Genomic DNA, 7,364 nt, shown 5'->3' with positions numbered 1-7,364 from the left:
CTTGCTAACTGCATGCCTCTCCCCCTCCCGCGGCCTCGCCGCACACGACTTTCTACTCAAGCTCATCCCTTTACTGTCCAAATCCCTTACGCACGAGTTCACCAGCATCTTCACTCTTTCATACCTCACGCAGGTAAACTCAAGAACAATCTTCCTTCATCTGTATTTTCTCCTGCCTACGACTTGAACTCTTTCAGGAGGAGGGTATGAGGACACCTCTCCTCCCGAAATTGACCTCTCTTTCGGCCACTCCTCTGAACGCTTTTTATAGGAGCAGTGAGCAGCGGGCTTTTTTATATCATTATTGTTTCCTCTTTTTTTTGCCATTGAGCTGTAAAAAAAATAATAATAATAATGGCTTGCGTTTCCCATTCCCTCGCCGGTTTCTTTAACAGAAATATATAAGGATTATATGCGAAAAGGTCTTGATATTCTTGGTGTGTCGTTCTATAAAAATCCATCTGGCAGCAGGACGCTGCACCTAACACAAGAGTACTTGCGTAAGTCATCCTAGCAGTTTGGGCTGTGGTACATATTGTACTGAGGGAACGGGTAGTCGTACCCAAGGATTGCTGATAGAGCTTATAACCCTCAAAATATAGTATACAATACATCTTGCTTAAGAGATATAGATACCTTATCTGCACTTCCAATCTATCGTTCATATTAATACCTAAAAGAGAACTTTGATTATTTAATTGGCTATGCTGATTTCGTTCACCATAGAGAGGCTCCAGGCAACAAGAAGCAATATTCTCAAGACCATGTTTCATCTGCGCCACTCTATGCAATGCTTACGTGTGTCGCCTTGATGCGCCGCCTAAGAAAACATGAAAACAGCGTCTAGGTGGAGTGGACAGTTGATCTTGGTGAGGTAACAACATTAGGGTTAAATTTCCCAAGGGTGACATACATACGCACGGCAGTGAATAAGTTGCCAGACCTGTGGGTGTGTTCTAGACGAGTTAACCTTAACACCGCAACACTCGTGGTAATATAGTGTTCCTTATCGTTTGAACGTGTTCTGTTCCGTCGAGCTGCGTAGAGGGGCTGTGTAACCAGCAGCGGGTGGAGGGCACGAGGAGCACAAAGAGGCAAAGGTGTTTAGTTTACATAAGCAAGGACTGTGTGATGCAAGGCCGCTAACTGACACTCTTTACACTTGTAGGCAAGCAGATAGGTGGGCAGGTATGCTGGCTGTAAAAATAAAACGCGCGCACGCGCGCACTCACGCACCCACACACGCACGCACGCACGCACGCACACAAACATACACACACACACACACACACACACAAACACACACACACACACACACACACACACACACACACACACACACACACACACACACACACACACACACACACACACACACACACACACATATATATATATATATATATATATATATATATATATATATATATATTTATATATATATATATATATATATATATATATATATATATATATATATATATATATATATATATATATATATATATATATATATATATATATATATATATATATATATATATATATATATATATATATATATATATATATATATATATATATATATATATATATATATATATATATATATATATATATTGCTGATGAATGAATAAAAAGCGAAGCTGTTTCCCAAACTTATGTTCAGTTTCGTAAGTCAAGGGTTGACACGAGCACACAAAGCTATTGCATTTTCCTGTTAATTTTGATAAGAGGAACAAAATTATGGTGCAGTTAGTCGCACCACGAACCCTTCCCTTCGTCACGTTCACAGTAATAGTGCACGTATACTATTTATCCTTAATATTGTGCGAGTCTTACCACCGATATGACGAAACAAAACGTCGTGTGCTTGGAAATATTAAAACACTCTTACATTAGAAGGTGACTTTCTTTTCATGAATGAACCTGACGGTAAGGTCAGTGGGCAGTGTTATGAAAAAAAGTGATCTGCGAGGTTTTCAGACGAAAATTCTCCATGGAAGTAAGCAAAATTAACAAAAAAACACACAGACTTAACCTATTTTTATATTTTCACCCTTTTGCAATCTACCATTTTGGTGACTAATTATATAGCACTATGATTTTGATGCGGTAGATATAATATGGCGAGTCCTATCACATAGCAACGGATTTTGCATGATTGCATTACATGGCAGTCGTCTCCTCCAGGTACACAAACAAAACGGCCAGTTTACAAAATGTTTAATGCCGGGTCCTGCCAGCACGCGAGGGGACCAGGCGATGAGCACACACCTCACCCTTTGGCTCACGACATCACCTGAATTATTTTTTATTGCTAAACGAGTATTGTACTATAATAATATATTTTACATTGAAAAGACCTCCTAAGAGGACATACATACATTAGTGGATCATGGTACAGCACACATTAGGGCCGCCCCACGAGTCCCCCGCTCAGAGAGAGAGAAAAATCAGGGAAACATTTTACACTCATATTCTTTATTCAACTTCAAAATTAAGAGTCATCTTTTCTTCCTCCTTTAATGACGCAAAACTGCTCCCGCCACACACCTGCTTCCCCCTCCTACCCCGCCGCCTTCACCACTGCCCCGGCACCCCCAAGGCTGCACGCGTGCATTAAAGTAATACCATTAAATGCGTTCGCAGCCATATTATAACAACTATGATTCTCACGTATCATTACTTAGGTATTCACAACTAAAATACAATGATTCAGGTTCAGTTCCAAGTTGTGTCTGCTCTCCATGCAAATGCTGATGCCAGGCGGAGCTATTTAAGGACAGTCAAGGAGGCATTCACACCTCCAAGGCGGTAGGCAAGGGAGATTTAGAAGTCAGACTTTCCCTCCTAACATGAACTATACGAAGACGTCAGACTCAGACTGCGGGTATTTATCAACATCCGCCGATAATGACTCTCCTCTCCGTCATGGGCCTCACTGATGTTACAATAATTTTTTTCAATGCTAAGCGATTGTTTTACATTACGCTAAAAGCAGACATTTAATCCCATTAGTAAGATGAGCGTCGTGATGTCATGTGGAGATTTCAACATAATCCAGAGAAATCCACTATAGAGAATCGGTTCATCCTGTGCCTCGACTCAACCCTCAGCAGCGGGGGTCGCGACCCCAGGGTTGGAAAAGGGGGGACTAGTGCCTAGCGAGCTACCAAACTTTGTTGGTGATCACAGTGGTGTCTACTTTATTTATTTTTTAAACTATACATGGTCGGCACACAAATAATGAGTGAGTAGTCGTGGCCGTGATCGGATGTGTTGGCGAGAAGTGGATTGGATGCTGTTTGTGCCCTAAATGGTGTCATGTGAAGTGTGCTCATTTGTCTGGAATTAAGTAGGATAATACACCTAAAATTAATTAGATTTGCACCCCATGCCTTCATAAAGTATCTCTGGCTACCAAAATTGTGGAGAAATTGGATGAATTCAAGCAAGAATTATCTTAAAAAATATCTGTGGTAAAAGATGAAGTTGAATCAAGGGCTGAGAAGGTGCAGGAGGGCCTGGGGTCAGTTGCTGACGCCCTAGATGGCCAAGCCCTTAGTTGGGCTGAGGTGGCGAAGAGAGACAAGAAAGTTAAGAAGAATCTCCTGGTTGTGAAAGCTTCTACCCAGGAAAAGAAGGCAACATATATGAAGGATGAAGTCTCCCAGGCATTGAATGGCATTCAAATAACTGATTCAAGATTCACAAATGGGGGTAATATTGTTATGAGCTGAGGCTGCACAAAAATTGGAGTCTGTTGAGCAAATTAGTACCAAGAGTGTTGGAAAGATGAAACCAAAGAACATGATATGCAATGTGCATAAAGAGAAGACCAAGGAAAATATAAAGGAGACCATCTTAGACCGTAATGAGTTCTTACGCACAATTGAGGGTGTTGAGAATAAGATTGAGCTGATTTTTAGTAGGCCTGCAGCTGCGGCACGATGCACTACATTTTGAGGTGCGACCCAACTGTAAGAGAGCTGATTTACAAAAAATCAGGAAAGTTGAAATTATAATGGGGAATATACACAGTGAGAGACAGATACCATGCTATCACCATATGTTATCATTGTCAGAGATATGGCCATCTTGAGGCCATCTGTACTGGCAAGACCAAAGGAGAAGCCCCAAAATGTTTCAAATGGGCTGGCGATCATAAATCAAAGGAGTGCGCTATGGCTGAGAAGTGCATAAACTGTGTGCGGTACAAGAAGCCTGAAATCAACCACTCAGCGAATGACCAGTGTTGTGTAGTTTTGCAAACCGAAGTTGAGAGAATTCGTAACATAACCGATCATGGCTGTTAATTAGTGTTTATACTCAAAAGACAAAGTGTGTGTTGAATGTTCAGTGAATTGGAAATAATTTAGTACCTCACGGCCAAGTGACTATGATGATGCTAAGTTTTATTAAAAGGACATCAGTAGGATACTCATGAAAGCAATCAAGACTCACTCACTCACCACGACGTTGTGAATAAGTGTATCGAGGATTATTATTAAGGCTAACATCGTAATTGTTGACGGCCCTCGCAGAGCGCTGCACTAGCAGTGGAGCGGGGCCTGAAACCTCATCAACGGTAAACGGTAAACGGTATTATCATTATCATTACCATTATTATTATTATTATTATTATTATTATTATTATTATTATTATTATTATTATTGTCATTACTGAATGTTTCCTAGCAATGATTCCAGTGCTGAAAAACATTTAACTTGTCTTGTTCTTGAAAAATTATTATTATTATTATTATTATTATTATTATTATTATTATTATTATTATTATTATTATTATTATTATTATTATTATTATCATTATTAATCCGCTTCCCCCTTGCTCGTCTATTCGTCCAGCTTCTCGCTTTTTGTTACCACAGTAGTTTCTCGTTTGCCGGCAATGATCTTCCGGTATAAAAAAAAAACGATTTCTGCTCCATTATTATTCCACGCGGCTGCTTGAAAATATGGAAAACTCCGGAACAACTGAATATTTACCGAAACTTTCATTCAAATGAGAAAACTTCTTTGTGTCATAGCAGAAAGAAAAATACAAGAAGTTTCACATTTATGGACAACTTTACAGTATTACACATTAGTCGACAATCAATGAAACACTAGAAAATACTTAAAAAATATATTATTCATATAAGTAGATCAACGAGCATACTAGTGAAAATGCAGAATCATCCGTGGTGTGTGAGTGTGTGTGTGTGTGTGTGTGTGTGTGTGTGTGTGAGTGTGTGTGTGTGTGTGTGCGCCAACGTGATAAAAAACAGACGCGCCTTGTCATGAAGCGAATAAAAGTCACGAGTGGCCGCAAGGAAAAATGGAAAATGGAAGCCAACACGACATCCCTGACGCGACCGCCAACGACACGTCAAAGGTGCCACCAAAGAGACGCAGACGGATAAAACGAGTAAAAACACACCTGACTCGCCCTCCCCTCACCCCCACATCCCTTCCAGATCCCTACACCGTACACGCACACACACACACACACACACACACACACACACACACACACACACACACACACGTAAATGAATCATGAATATAAAAATTGGAGCCATAAGAAAGCAATGGAGTGTGACGACTATCAATAATAAAGATTGTAACGAGGAACGAAAAAAGTTACATAAAAATATATATGAAGGCACAGAAGTAAACCACCAAAAATGCCACCAATAGTCATTAGAAGTCATAGGTGGAAACATGATAGATCCAAAGCTGTCAAGGAGTAGTTCATCTGAAAATTAAACTATAGAAAAAAAAACTTGTATCAACATCATGATAATTAAAGCAAAATGGCATAAAGTGTGCCAACAAATATTCATAAGTTGACCCGAACCGAAGCTTATGTCCCGACAAGCCTTTCTCACCGCACACGAGTCTCAGTGGTTGCACGAGCGGCACCATCAGTCGCAGCGGCGGTATACGTGGCAGCAGTAACAGGTGGGTATTAATAGAGAGACACAAGGTTCTTCTCGCCTGTCTTGTAATCCACATACGCAGAACCACTCAGTGGGCGAGGGGAGCCAACAATGATCGTTCCTCTGACCTTTCTTTGTGCCTCGCTAATACCGGAGAGGCTTAATCGGCTTAGCGAGGACAGGTCTTTTATCCACACAATATTTTAAAGGTAGAGTAATTCAAAATCTTCTTTGTAGGTTTGTTTATTAAAACATCGATTTGAATAATGACTCCTGTCCTCACCTGAGCCAGAGACAAATAACGTCCTTGGGTCGGATGGTCTAACTCCACTTGTACTGAGAAGTGATAAGCCATTTCGCCCTTGAGAAGGCTGACCTAAATCATTAACATACAGCTTTGCAATATACCTTTTGGAATCATTTTGAACGGGAAGATTTTCAACTCCCAACCTTTCCACCCATCAATGTGAGTTCTGAAAAGATCATTCCATTTATAATCATCCTTCCTTTCAAAAAGAAGTCTTAATCATCTTTTTCTTTTGTGGCGTTTCAGTGAACCTCTCACTATTCTTTTGGTTCGCGGCTCGTGGTAGTCCGTGCTGGCGTGAGCCGGTTTCCGTTTTTTACTTGATGGCTCTACTGCAGGGTCGTATTATAAGACATTTCATCGCCCAAGAACACTAATTTGACAGGGCTTTCGTATGAGTTGTGGGCATTTCCAGGAGTAGTTCTATGACCCTGGTGATAGTGTGACCCTTCCTCTGTACCGTGAACCTGTAGAAACACTCATTAGAACCCAACTGACCCCCTCTTTGACCTTTAGAAATAGATAATGTGAGAAGCGAAAGTGTCTTGTAATACCGCCCCTACGAGTTCACCCCAAGGTCACCAACTAACCAACGAGTATTTTTTCAAGCACATACAATTTAATCAAAATATCTGGTCTTTTGATACAAGGGCAAATACATTACTTTTATTCGACTACAAAGATGTTTGTAACTAAGACACACCAAACACCGAAACCTCACGCGCCTGTCGTCCCAACTGGTGGTGCCACGGCCGCTTTGCAATACACCTTCACTCACTATGCCCCGCCCGTCACCCTGACACCTCCACATTCTCAACTCAGCACTTCATCTTCCTCAGGCCCTTCACAGTGCCACTCTTTTGGGTCACACGCCCGCACCCGAACACTTAACCTGTCCACCGGCAGACCATCGCCCCCAGACGCTCCTTGAGGCTTCTCCGCGCCGTTAATCTTCTTTATGACCTCCTGAGACGCAGCTGTGACAAAACACATAAATTGCAGTAAACGAACACTATTTTCAAAGTTGATATACTGCGAGACTCTCAGAGGCAGGCTACGCGCGAAAATGGGCCAAAGAGGCGACGATGAGCGTTGTCTTTCCTGTTTAGTC

General features: G+C 41.1%; 1 protein-coding gene across 4 annotated transcripts in view; it reads right to left on the bottom strand.

Moving 5' to 3' along the window:
- LOC126999007 (lysophosphatidic acid receptor 1-like) overlaps window positions 1–7,364 on the bottom strand; it is a 113,707-nt gene that overhangs the window by 26,910 nt on the left and 79,433 nt on the right. The window lies entirely within an intron of this gene.

Source organism: Eriocheir sinensis, chromosome 15 (assembly GCF_024679095.1).
Source record: "Eriocheir sinensis breed Jianghai 21 chromosome 15, ASM2467909v1, whole genome shotgun sequence".
NCBI classification, from domain to species: Eukaryota; Metazoa; Arthropoda; class Malacostraca; order Decapoda; family Varunidae; genus Eriocheir; species Eriocheir sinensis.
The sequence above is the reverse complement of the archived record's forward strand: the minus strand, read 5'-3'. Positions and strand labels throughout refer to the sequence as shown.